Genomic DNA, 13,705 nt, shown 5'->3' with positions numbered 1-13,705 from the left:
CCCGCGGCTGACTCGGGCCGCCTAGCCCCGCCCGCTGGCGTTTCCCGCCCCCCCGACCCCCCCCGCCCCGGGCCAGCCCCGCTCTGCCGTCTCCCGGTCAGCCTGGAAAGACGCCCCCCGTGCTTCTCCCGGTCTGTCCCTTTCAGCCCGGACTGGTGCCCAAGACATGCGGTTGTCTTTCAGGAACCTTCTCCTTCAAATATCCTTTTGTCCGAGTTTCCAGCAGGCTTTGCTTTCTCCTAGAGGCTTTTTGGGGACACATCCCGCCCACCCAATCCTTTCCTGCCGTTTTTTTTTGTGATTTACATGGGGGTTTTCTCTAGCAAAGTTGGGCCAACGCAGCAACGTTGTCTCCATGGTAGGTTTCTGTTCTCGTTCTTTCTTCTCCTCCTAGACCTGCTTTCAATCTTCAAAACTAGCCTGATGAGGTCGGTTGGCAGCTCCATTTCGGGAGATCCTTTTTATACGGACACGGAGAACCCTATTAAGGGTAAAGCTACGTCCTGCCCAGTAAGCCAGACTCCTTGAAAGGGGTCCCTGGTTGGGGGCTTCGCTCTTCCGATGAAGTGTAGGAGTCCCACTTTCCCTTCGCAGACACATTGCAGTCATCCCACCACCCCAATTGGAGAGCTCTCCTCGCCTCTCTCTCTGCTTGTATTTACAGAGGCGCTGCCTCGGTTGGAATGCTGGTCCTCCCCTTCCAGTGTTGATGTGGTCTTCCTGAGCCAGGCAACTAGGGGGCCCCTTCGCTGTGGAATACTCGGTGCTGCCGGAAAGGCTGGAAACAAAGGCCTCTTAGGAGAGAGAATTGTTGGTTGAATGAATGAATAAACAAACGATCTGACTTACTGCTCTCTTCCTTTTGGGGACGTGGGAGAGATTGGGCAGGGTTGGGTGTGATCACAATTTTTGCTTTCAATGTTTTCCTGAGGAAATCTGTACAACTGTCTATTTCCGTGGCACGTGAGGCTGCGGGTGCCCTCGGCCTGCACCAGTGTTCATGACTGACGTGGGAGGACCCGATTTCCCCTTTACACTCCTTTCTTCCCCCACCCCTTCGACTGGTCAGACCAGTCTCACCTAAACAATACTCTTTCTTGCTTTAGTGCCCAGCTTCTCACTATCACTCAAGGCTTAGTCACTGAGCCTCGGGAAAGCCTCCCTCCTCACCCCTCTTATTGCGTGGACTGTTTTCTAACCCATGTGGCGAGGACTTTTTAAAACCTATCCTGTCTGGTACTCAAAATTGTTCAAGTTTGTAGTCTTACCAGGGAGACTGTGAGCTCCCCAGGGCAAGTTTGGCACTTGATACACATTTGGGGCTGAAAAAACTTCTTTCTTCCACGCACATTCCCTAGTAACACCGATCAACTCTTGTCTGGAAAGCAATCTTAGCAGTGGGTTAGAGAGGACTCGCTGGAAGTTCCTTTCTATCAGGTTTCAACTGATGAAAATCAAAAGATCTTAAATCGGTTCTTCATCCAGGTTAGTCCCCTGCATAGTCAGAGGTGGTTATGGTTGGCAAGTCCTACTCTCAGACTAGTTCTCTTGTCCCTTGGATTTTTTGGTGGTTTGTATTGAAGTGCATGCTTAAGGAAACTTGTAAAATTGAGGGGGTGTGTGCGTGTGTGTTGGGGGGAGGGCTGTAATCTTGTTCTGACTTCTCTATGACAAGAACCTGAACAGTAAATGACAAAAAAGAGGGGGAGGTATTGAAACATTGATTTTTCGTTTGCAAATTTGATTCATGTTTTCAAAGGCCACTTGAGGCATATCTAGTTACCCAAGTGGCTTCCAAGTGAGGCCTGATGTGCTTGAGTTTTTGCCCTTATGCCCTGGGCTAGAAGGCATGGGACACAGTACCCTGACCCAATTTCTAGGAAACTATACCGCCAAATTCTTGTTGGTCAGAAGTGCTATGATTTTGCTCTATTCCTAAGCAAATGTTTTAGCAGAACAGTGTCTTTCAGACTGCAGAATGGGACCCAGGAAAGGACAGTGATGAATTCAGTGGATTACTACAAGCTTTTTTTTATTTCTTTAATTCAATAGAACAAAATAGAATTAAAATATCAGTATGCCATATATAGTAATGCTAGTACTATTCTATAAAACTAATTTTGATTATGTACAAATATGTATGTATTCTGAGTTATGAAGTGAAATCTATTTCTTACTGTGGGCTGGGATCAAAGAATTTTGAAAGCTACTAAGAGTAAACCTATCCTAAGACAGGAAAATAATCACAAATATTAGTTGTCAACTCTGGATTTTCAGGAATGCACTGCATTGTCAAGATAGGTCGGTAGGAGTTTTTAGGGAGGGTAGATAGCTATCTTCTGTAGAATTATTTGACCATTATCACCTGATAAAATGGAGTGGGTCTGTTTCTGGGGGCTCTAGTGAGTTGTTTCCCAGCCTGTTGTTGAACAAGATCATCTTCAGGATGGTCCTCAAAATTCTGTTTATCCAGCATTTCAGTTTGCCTGAAGTGGGCTCACACATTATATTTGCTTCTCTCTACCCTTCATGTCCAGCCGAGTAGTTTCATTCTCAGGTTGGCTTTTGTGGCTTCCTTTGATGTGGCACTAGCCTATATTTCCATCCTAATCCCCCACTATTCCTTGTGGTAGGCAGCTTCTGAGATGAAGCTCAATGAACCTCACCTGATAGTCATACTCAGCTGTAATCCCCTTTCCTTGAATATGGGTTGGACCTAGTGATGTGCTTCTATTCAGCAAAAGTGACAGTACATTACTTCTGAGATTAGGTTACAAAAAGTCTCTGGCTTCCGTCTTGTTCTCTCTTGCTCTCTCCCTCATTTGCTTTGAGGGAAACCAGCTGCCATCTTGTGAACTGTCCTACAGAGATGCCCACAGGACAAGGAACTAACGTCTCTGGCAACAGCCCAGGGAGGCCTGCCAATGGTCACAAGAGTAAGCATTGAAACTGGTCATGCCCAGTTGAACCTTGAGATGACTGCAGTCCCAGCTAATACGTTAGTGAGAGGACCCAGCTGAGCCCAGCCTGGATTCCTGACCCACAGAAATAAGTGATAATAAATGTTTGTTGTTTTACGCCACTAAGTTTTGCTGTAGTTTATCACTCGGCCATAGATAACTAATACATTCCCCTTCTTATACCCTGTGGTTTTGCCACTGTTCTCAAACCATTTCCCATTTCCCATTCAAACTTCACCCACTGCTTGGAATATTCTTCATGCCTCCTCTTCCCTGCTATCACCATGTATCGAAACTCTTATCTTTCCTTTGAGGCCCACCTTAAATGCCAGACCTTTCATTAATTTTTCTTTATTTGATGCTCCCATTTGAAACTGATCTCATTCTATTCAATACTTTGAACGTAGTGCTTTATAAATATCTTTTTGTGGCACTTCTTTTTGTGTTGTCTATGTACCAGATTTTCTGTTACTACCTTTTAGGGTAGAATCTGGCTAATCACACCTGACCTAGTCACTTGTAAAAAGAAGGTACTTTTTGAGTATTTGGATGAATTAAATGCATTGAAGTACCTATTTAAGTACCTACCACTACCTGAATTATATTTATTTATCTGTTTACTGTTCGTCTCCCTCACTAGAATATAAGTTCCATGAAGGCAGAGGTTTAATCTGCTTTGATCACTGTTAGCTCCAGTACCTAGAACAGTACCTGGTAATACATTTTTGTTGAATGAATAAATGTAGGAGTAAACAGTAGAAAGCATATTATCTAATATGTCTAAACGGCATCTATCTCATTCCTTACTGGTCAAAGCAGAACTCTTGACTTCCCTAGCAAAACTGTTACTAATTCTTTATAATTTAGAAGTATAACACTACCATTCATAAGGGAGCCCTCCTTTTCCTCAAATACCCAATCCATCAGCTAGTCTTGAGGGTTCTGCTTCCAAATACATTCAGAATCTTGCCATCTCCACTACTCTGGTCCTAGTCCAAGCGACCATCACCTCTCTCCTGGATCACTGCAAACGCCACAGCCTAACTCATCTCTGGGCTTCCGTTCTTGCTGCTCATTGTCTGTCTCCACCTGGCAGAAAGTCAGATCTTCTCAGAACGTAAATAAAATCCCTTGCTTAAAAGGATAAATTGTTAAAGCCCTCAGTGGCTTCTAACTGCAACCAGAATAAAGTCCATATTCCTCACTCACCACGGCCTTACCTGGTTGTGCCCTTGCCTACCTCCTCAGCCTCATCTCCTGCCACTCTTTTCCTTTTCTTTCTTTCCTTCTTTTTTTTTTTGTTGCATCATTCTATCTTCTTTTAAAATTAATTTTTATTGGAGTATAGTTGATTTATACCGTTCCTTTTCACTATGTATTAGCCACAATGATTTTCTTTCTGTCCCTGAAATACTCTAAGTTATTCCCTTTTCAGGGCACTGTACTTGCTGTTTCTTCCACCTGGAAATCTCCTTGCCTCTATGTTTGGGTAGCATCACTTAGGTCTGTTTAAATATCAGTCCTGAAAAAAAAAAGTCTTCTGGACTTCCCTGGTGGCACAGTGGTTAAGAATCAGCCTGCCAACGCCAGGGACACGGGTTCGAGCCCTGGTTCGGGAAGATCCCACATGCCGCAGAGCAGTTAAGCCCGTGCGCCACAACTACTGAGCCTGCGCTCTGGAGCCCGCAAGCCACAACTACTGAGCCCACGTGCCACAACTACTGAGCCTGCGAGCCACAACTACTGAAGCCCGCGTACCTAGACCCTGTGCTCCACAACAAGAGAAACCACTGGAATGAGAAGCCCACACACCGCAATGAAGAGTAGCCCCCGCTCGCCGCAACTAGAGAAAGCCCACACGCAGCAACCAAGACCCAATGCAGCCAAAAATAAATAAATTTATTTAAAAAAAATTTTTTTTTTGTTTATAAATTTATGTATTTATTTATTTTTGCTGTGTTGGGTCTTCGTTTCTGTGCGAGGGCTTTCTCTAGTTGCGGCGAGTGGGGGCCACTCTTCATCGCGGTGCGCGGGCCTCTCACTGTCGCAGCCTCTCTTGTTGTGGAGCACAGGCTCCAGACGCGCAGGCTCAGTAGTTGTGGCTCACGGGCCTAGTTGCTCCGCGGCATGTGGGATCCTCCCAGACCAGGGCTCGAACCCGTGTCCCCTGCATTGGCAGGCAGATTCTCAACCACTGCGTCACCAGGGAAGCCCCATATTTTAGTGTTTTTAAATCCATTTGTGTAAGCTTTTTATATTTTAAAAGTCATAATTGTAGCTCCAGTTTTTCCATTTTTGTCTGCCTTTTATTTTTAAAAAATTTTTAAAAAAGAAATTATTCTAGCTTATAAAAAAAAGTCTTCCTTGACCATCCTAGCAAAAGTTGCCCCTTGCATGCAATCTCCATTTCCTCATTGTTGTATTTTAGTTTTTGTATTTTTTCATGGTATGAGAACAGATTATTTCATTATTTGTTTATTTGCCTATGATTTCTTCCCCCTTCCTGCATTTTCCCTCTCAAACTCCTTTCTGGAATGTTAACTCCACAAGGATAAGTCTTTTGGTTTGCTCATCGTTGAATCATCAGTGCCTAGAACAGTGCCTCATACATTGAAGAAGTTCAATAGTGTTGATTTAATTAGCACATTTAACTTTATCCGTCAGTGCCTAGCACATAATAAATGTCTGTTGCAAAGACTTGATGGTGGAAAAGGACAGATTTTTCCTTGAGGCCAGTCTTCTGTAAGCCACAAGCATGATAACTTATTTCAAGAATTGCTTTCTAATGGCTTCATTTTACCTAATTAATATGACTTTTTGCAATGTACACATTTTGACATTCTTGTCCAGACAGTGTTATTGAAAGAAAATTCAAGTATGGACACTGGCATTATGGAGGAATAGTGAACTCCCACCACCCTGGCCCATTTCCCTTCAGATCAGATGCCTCCCTTTATTCCAATGACTTCCATATTTTCTTAGCATTAATCTCTCCCAGGTTCCTCAATAAATTCCTTTCTCTACTCTTTTTTTTTTTCTTATATTTTATATTTTATTCTTGAGATTATGTTTACTAGGGGCTCAACACATTAAGGGCTATATTTTATCTTTGTTAAGACAGCTCCTAAGCCCCAAGCAATAGTATTAACTCTGAGCACCTGAGTGACTTCGGCGTGTTTTTCTGGTATTGAAGGATACTCTACTAGGTAGCAATTGCTGTGTAAAAATTATTCCAAAACTCAGTGGCTGAAACTCTCAAAGTTTGTATGAATCAGAAATTCGAGAGCAATTCAATTGTGTGTTTTAGCTTGGAGTCTTTTATGAGGTTGTAGCCATATGATAACTATTTCTGTAGTTATCTGATGGCCCGACTAGGGTTGGAAGATCAGTTTCTAAGGTCACTTACTCACATGCTGGCAAGTTGGTACTGGCCAGTTGATTTTTCTCCAAGAAGGTTTCTCCACAAGCCTGACTGAGTGTCCTCATGACACGGTAGCTGGCTGATCCCAAAGCAAGTGATCCAAGAGAGATCAAGGCAATGCCTTTATAAACTAGACTTTTACCCAATGGCCTTTTCCTGTGACCCTGGAATGGTCCATTTTGGTAGGGGTGGTATATACTAATGAATATGAATGAAAACAGTGTCAGAAAGATGATGGATTTTTTAAATTGACCATGGCTCTTTCACTGGGTAAACTGACATCTGCTAATTAGCAGTAAGGGACTTTAAAATTTCAGACTCATAATTTTCCAAAATAGAGCGATTTAAAAATACTTTTATTTGTGCGCTTCTTAATTGTTAACAGTCTCTTTTCTTGTCCAGAGAAAAATGACAGCGACTGAATGATGTGTTCTACTCAAAACATTCTTAGGCCACCATGGACTTATAATCCTGGCCTTCAGTCAGTTTCCAGACCTTTCTTTGCCCAGAGCTAAGATACTGAAATAAGGATTTATTAAAATTAACATACCTGCAATTCTGGTTCTTAGCTGGAAAGCATTTTAATATCTGGGCTTGGTTCCGGGATCTTTATTCAGGTAAAACTCCCACTGTTTTGGACGAAATCTTTGGCACCTGGTGTCCGATTAAGACGCCTGCGTCCACCTCCAACTAACCTCATCGTGGGACACCTGGTGCCGACGTCACTTCTCAACCCCCCTCCCCATTCAGTGACACCCATCCGAAAGGACAGCCCAAGACCCCACCAGTCGAGGAAACTGTTAAATGTTGTTTGCTTTCTTGAAGTGAACCACGCACATAACACACCCCTTTTGAGTGAAATATCGTCACTGTGTAACCATCTGTCACCCCTGGGTGGATGAGGCCAACAAACTCCCCAAAGTTGCTGTCTCAGGAACACATTTTATTCGTGGCTGGAAAAACGAAGTGGGGAATGTTATGGGGTAGGGAAAACAACTTGTTTATTTTCCCGGTGGTAAGCGGGGGTAAGTAAACTATTTACAATAGGGCCGAGTACACGCTGTGTTCGAACGACGAGGCAATGCAGGGCGTTAAATGAGTAGAAGGCAAGACGCCCACTGGAACCATCTCCTTCCTTTGTCTTCCACCCCCCCCCCCGCAAGAGGTATGGGGGGGACCCGTGTCACGCGGATCGGAGGTGGCGGGGCCGAGGGGGCTGCGGCGCCCCAGAGGCGAAGGCGAAGGCGCCAGGACGCCGCTCCTCGCCTCTCAGGATGCCAGCCGGGTACACACAAGGTCGGGGGCAAGACCGCACGGCGGCTCGGAGCTCTAAGGAGGGTCGCTAAGGAAGTGCGGGCTGCCGGCCGGAGGGCCAGCGGCGCAGGCGGCGCCAGCCTAGGGGGCGGCGGCGGCGGGCGGGACGTGCGCAGAGCCGCTCCCGGGGAGAAAGGAACCTCCGCGGGGCGGGGCGGGGGGAGCCGGGCTGCGGCCGGAAGGCCGGGGACCGGGGAGGGGGTGGGGGTGGGGGTGGGGCAGAGGGGAGAGAGGCGGGGCCTCGGGCGCGCAACCCCAGTAGGTCTCCGAAAATTTTCCACTAGGGCTCCGAGCGCCAGTGCCGCCGAAGCGCAGCCCGCCCCTGCGCACCCGGGGCCACGTGACGGTGACTCAGCAGGCGCCGCCTCCCGGACCCCGGGCGGGGTAGCGGAGGGGAGAAGAGGAGGACCGGGAAGGGGAAGGCGGGGGGAGGAGAAGAGGGAAGTGATGGGGGAGGCCGGGGAGTCCAGAAGAGAGGAGACTAGTGGTGCGGAGGCGCGGGCCTTTATCTCGCCCCCCCCCAATGCCCCCCTGGTCCAGCTCCGCCAGCTGGGAGGCTGCCAAGTGCACGCCAGCCAGGCTCGCACCGGGCGCGCCCAGCCCGCGCCTACGACCTGGGAAACCTAGACTGCTCTAAACATCAGGGCTCTTCTCGGGGTCCTTTGAGGAAAGCCGCAGGGGGCCTCGAGGCCCTGCGGAGTTTTCACAGACTCGCCTGGCCGCGTGGGAATGCCCTGCTGGGGAGATTGCAGTCTGGGAAGCGATCACGCCCTGTTGGCAGCTGTCGGTGCCTGTGTACGTGGCTCTTGCCGTGGGGAACTGTGGCTGTGAAAGCGTGCACCGGAGGGAGGGTCTAAAGGGTGAGAGGCCTTGACCCATCCCTTGTGCCCGGGGAGTCCCAGAGACACTGGTATTTGTCAGATGAAACTCCCGGACCCACGAGGAAATCCTCGAGGCTTCGGTGAACGTGGGATTTGTTGTGCAGCAGGTTCCAGATGGTTCCCCGTTAAGAATTTTGGAAATCGAAATCGGCGAAGATTTCCTCTGATCCTTCTGCTGCGTTGAGTAGACATTACACAGACACCCCGCCCCTATCGCTGGTCTTATAAGGAAACATTTGTTCCAGAAGTACTCCACTGCTTCATCTCCAGTGTTTTTTTAAGTTCTTTCTAGTAATTGTGACCGTTTCCTTTTCCTCAAGTCGCTCCATCAAAGTCTTGGAAGCAAATTAAAAAAAAAAAAAAAAAAAAAAACTAGCCCGAATTAGGAAGTTAAGATCTTTGTTTACCGACTGCTTTGCCTGGGAAGAAAGCGTTATGGGTTTGCTCTTTTCAGGTTTCCTCACAGCCTCTTCTGGGGGCTTTTTTCTCTCACTCCCACCTCGAGGCAAAAGTACAGACTGGGGACTTGCCGGATGTCCCTTTTTTCCACACCGGTTTTAACTTTCCCTCCAGAACTGTGTGTATTGTTTTCTCGTAGGTTTCTGCAATTAGAATTATTGTAATTAATAAGAATAGCTAATGTCCTTGTAGTACTTGGGGCGGGCACTATTTTCAGTTGTTTACAAATATGCGATTATTTAATTCATCCACTGTGTGAAGTAGGAGCTATTATTGTCCCATTATCCAGCTTAACTTCATTCCTTAGAGATACGGAAATTGAGGCACAGTCGAGTTAGATAACAAGTCCCCTCCAGCTTGTAAGGGAAAGAACTGTAATTTGAACCCAAATTGTCCGAGGTAAATCCCACGTTGTGGTCACAATGCTATAGAAATTCCCTACTAACTAACAAGCATAATTGCATTGAAATACTAAATTTACATTTTGTTGGGGATTTTTTTCCTTCTACTTATTTAGCCTTCCTGAAGTTTATTTCAGAGAAATGTCTAAATTTAGTTTGGATAGAAAATCACACATAATTTAAAAAAGAAACTCTTAAGAAACCATGCGTTCCAGGGCAGTATTACATTTTTCTTACATGGAAGATTATTGAAATATTTGACCTGGGAACTTATTTTCCTTAGGAGAAATGTCTCCACATATACCTTGAGCGCCTAGGACATGGTGAGCCCTCCAGGAAAATGATGAAGCGGTTCAATCATCAGTTTGAAAAATATATATCGATTGAAATGTACTCAAGAAGTGAACACCCTTGGAGTGGTTGATGACATAATGCCAAATGAAAAGGAAATTTCCACAAAAAAATATAAATATTAGGTGGATTCAACAGGGAAGATACTCCAGGTTTTTTCTTTTCTTTCTTCCTGGAACCTTCTTTTCTGCTCTTGAAACCTTCCCTGAGCCTCCAAGACTGGGTTAGAAGCCTCTTCTGTGTGCTCCTGTGGCACCTAGAAGCTATGCCTGCAGTGGTACATTGTATTCTCATTGCTTGCTCACCTGACTCTACCTCTCAGGAGATTCTTAAGTTTCCGGAAGGGCATCCTGTCTTTCTCAACAGTGTGTCACCAGAGCTCAGCACAGTTGTTTGTCCTAAAATAGGAGCTTAGCAAGCAATACTAGTTAAAAGGATGAGTTTACTGGTCAGCCTTGTCTTGTTAGGATGTGCCGAGTTGGGATTTAACAGAAACTGTGAGACCAGTGTACCCATCGGGGACATAGTCTCTGTCCAAACTCCTCCCACTTTCCTCCTTTCTTACATTTCCTTGTTTTCTTTCTCTCTCTCTTTCTTCCTTTCTTTCTTTCTCTCTCTCTTTCTCTCTCTTTCTTTCTCTCTCTCTCTTTCTTTCTCTCTCTTTCTTCCTCTCTCTCTTCCTTCCTCTCTCTCTTTCTTCCTTTCTCCCTTTCTTTCTTTCTTTCTTTCTCTCTCTTTCTCTCTCTCTTTCTTTCTTTCTTTCTTTCTTTCTTTCTTTCTTTCTTTCTTTCTTTCTTTCTTTCTTTCTTCTCTTTCTTTCTTTCTTTCTTTCTTTTCTTTCTTTCTTCCTTCCTTCCTTTCTTTCTTTCTTTCTTTCTTTCTTCCTTCCTTCCTTCCTTCCTTCCTTCCTTCCTTCCTTCCTTTCTCTTTCTTTCTTTCTTTCTTTCTTTCTTTCTTTCTTTCTTTCTTTCTTTCTTTCTTTCTTTCTTTCTTTCTTTCTTTCTTTCTTTCTTTCTTTCTTTCTTTCTTTCTTTCTTTCTTTCTTTCTTTCTTTCTTTCTTTCTTTTTCTTTCTCTTTCTCTTTCTTTTCTTCCCCACTAGATATAAACTGCCCGGTCAGAGATATATATTTTGAGTGTGGGTATATATCCCATTGTCCAACTTGTCATTTTGCACATAATAGTTTTTTGATGTTTATTAGATAAGAGCAAAAACAACCTCTGAAAAATTTTGTGTCGGGTTAGTTTATTTCTGCACCCAATTAATAAATAACCACAGTCTTAATCCTGACCTCACAATTTGGGGTCTTTAGAATGATAGAATCGTAGGATTTTTTTTTTTACTGCTGAGGGGAACTTGATAACTCTCTAAGACAGCCACTAGCCGCAAGAGGCTATTTAAATTTAAACTGATTAAAATAAAATTAAATTAAAAATTTAGTTACTCAGTAGCATTAGGTACATTTCAGGGGCTCAACAGCCACATGTGACGAGTGGCTCCTCTACTGGGCAGAGATTTTCATTATTGCAGAAAGTACTATTGGACAGAGATGATAGTTACAAAAAATAGGTAAAAGGGCATAGTTTTATTAACTTAAATATATCACTATTACTAAAAAATATTTCAGATTGCATAGCAGTTCTTTCACATACAAAGAACAACACATTCCTGTTTCAGATGTGTGTTATTTCACATAGATAAACATTTTTTTCTTAACAGTTGTGTTTAATGCACATTTAAACATATTCAGAAGAACGGATGGTTCAAAAGGATTCCTCTTTGTATTCCCCTAACATGACTATTCACCCCAATTGATCCTTTGTGACTCTTAATTTTTTTCTGTTTAAAAATACTTTAATCGACTTGAGTCACTGCACAAGTTTGACATTCATTAGATTCGGCTGTGCATTTTAAGCTCGCATGACTGAGAAACTAAAATACTCAGTAATGTTGGTAAAGGACAAATGCCAGATAGTTTTGGACTGACCAAATATATATTTAATGACATCACACATGCCATCCGGACAGTTCTCAATTTACAAACACTCTATTCTGAAGCAGCCCAAATATAAAACATACGGGTGTACTTTCCTTAAACTCCTCCTTAGAACAGTATCGCCAAGGTAGCCATTGTACAAAAAATTAGTCAATTAAATCAATCAATCAATCGATCGATCTTGGAATTTTTAGAGAATGGATAGCTTGAGTTGTGGAGGCAATAAAGACGCTGTGAAAAACCCTGGGGAATTAATAGAGGTTAATTCCACAGTAGAGCAGATTTGCGTAAGTGGTAACCCCCTGACAAAAATAGCCTAGCTCCACCTTTCTCCATCAGGCCCCGCCCCTCCTGGCCGAGTCTCTCTCCCCCTCCCCAAGTCTTTCACAGTTCTCCAATTTCATTTGTAATCCAGTTTCGGTTCTGTGAGTTCGAAGTTTTGTGGCCTTACTTCTCTGAGCCTCAGTTTTCAGAACTATAAAATAGGAATAATCACATGCTGATTGTCAACAATTAAAGGAATATTTATGTGCAAATACTTTATAGATTAGAAAATTAATACAGAAACAAGAGACTGTGATTGTATACTTCATAAAACTCAACCCTGACCCCCACCCGAAGGTTAAAGGGCCCTCAGGACGTGCTCATGACCGGCTCTGATCGGAATCTGATCAGTTCATCAGAATATTGAGGCCAGTTGATGGCTTGAAGGTTCTGGGAGTTGGGTGGGGGGACGTTCTGGGAAGTGGAAGAAAGATTTAAGAAAGGAGATGAAGGCTGTGAAAGAAAATAGTTCAAATTTGGCAAGAGTTTGCATAAATACCATCTTTTCCTTTGAGGAATGAATGTAATTGCCTGCATTTTCTCTCTACTTCCTTCTGTTTCATTGATTATTCCTGAGGCTAAAGTTTCTACTTTACATTCTAGTTCATCTGACGTAGCGTGTTTTTAAAAACTTAGCGTTGCTTACTTTGATTTTCCAGTCGTCTTTTGCTGATGGAGCGTCTGTGAAGGGCAAATTCAAAGTACAACTGGCTGCCACAGCACAGGGGTAGGAAAGTGGTAGTTGTGGTTCTTGGAGAGGGCCTCGGCAGCTAAGCCTTTAACTCTTGGAGAAGCAGTGCCAGTCACAGCTACTTGCTGGCCTAGGGCAGAAGCAGCAGTAGTTAGAGCAGAGCAAATCAAGCCAAACCAAGCAAAACCAAACAAGTAAAAATGGCGGTGGGGGGAGAGCGAGAGCCGGAGAGCAAGAGAGTGAGAGCGAGAGGGGGGAGAGCGAGCGAGAGAGAGAGAGACAGAGAGAGAATGAGAATGAGAATAAAAGAGAATGAACAGGGGAGTGGAGAAGAGGAAGGGAAAGACACCAAAGAGAATGATGGATAACATACAGCATGTATCAACTCATTTAAGCTTCATGACAAGGTAATGAGGTAAGCACTATTATTATTACCCCCATTTGACAGATGAGGAAATTGAGGCACAGAGATGTTGAGCAACTGTTCCCAATGTCACACAAATCCTAAGTGGTAGAAGTGGGACTTGACCTCAGACAGTCTGGCTCTAGAGTTTGTGATCTTAACCACTACACTAGGACTTCTCAAACTTTCTGGTCTTAGAACTGCTCCCCCCTGCCCAAACACACACACTTTCAAAAATTATTGAGGACCACGAAGAGTTTTGTTCAGGTGGGTTATTCTATTGATATTTACCATCTTAGAAATTAAAACATTTTAATTCATTAAAAAAATGAACCCATAAAATGCTAACATAAATAGCATTTTTTAAAGTGAAAATAGCTATATTTCTCAGAATAAAAAAATTTAGGGAGAAGCATGGCATCGTTTCACAGTTTTGCAAATTTCTGCCCTATACTATACATCTTTTGGCGTCAGGGTGGTTAAGAAGAGAGAAGGAAATGAGAG

At 44.0% G+C, this 13,705-nt stretch overlaps 3 long non-coding RNA genes across 4 annotated transcripts; 2 read left to right on the top strand and 1 right to left on the bottom strand.

The window, feature by feature from the left end:
• The first annotated feature begins 70 nt into the window (after positions 1-70).
• Positions 71-844, top strand: LOC309641609. The gene is made up of 2 exons (XR_014252706.1): positions 71-358; positions 665-844. It is a non-coding gene; the product is annotated as an uncharacterized lncRNA (long non-coding RNA).
• Positions 845-5,524: 4,680 nt separating this feature from the next.
• LOC309641554 lies at positions 5,525-8,948 on the top strand. Of its 2 annotated transcripts, none has more exons than XR_014252686.1 (2): positions 5,525-8,555; positions 8,684-8,948. It is a non-coding gene; the product is annotated as an uncharacterized lncRNA (long non-coding RNA). The 2 variants fall into 2 exon arrangements; XR_014252687.1 differs by having other exon boundaries at positions 8,681-8,948.
• Positions 7,366-12,742, bottom strand: LOC309641555. The gene is made up of 2 exons (XR_014252688.1): positions 9,741-12,742; positions 7,366-9,178 (listed from the first exon to the last, which is right to left on the bottom strand). It is a non-coding gene; the product is annotated as an uncharacterized lncRNA (long non-coding RNA).
• Between the last annotated feature and the right edge of the window lie 963 nt (positions 12,743-13,705).

Source organism: Balaenoptera physalus, assembly GCF_965194825.1.
Source record: "Balaenoptera physalus genome assembly, chromosome: 13".
NCBI lineage: Eukaryota > Metazoa > Chordata > Mammalia > Artiodactyla > Balaenopteridae > Balaenoptera > Balaenoptera physalus.
This window is presented reverse-complemented; position numbering and strand designations above follow the sequence as displayed.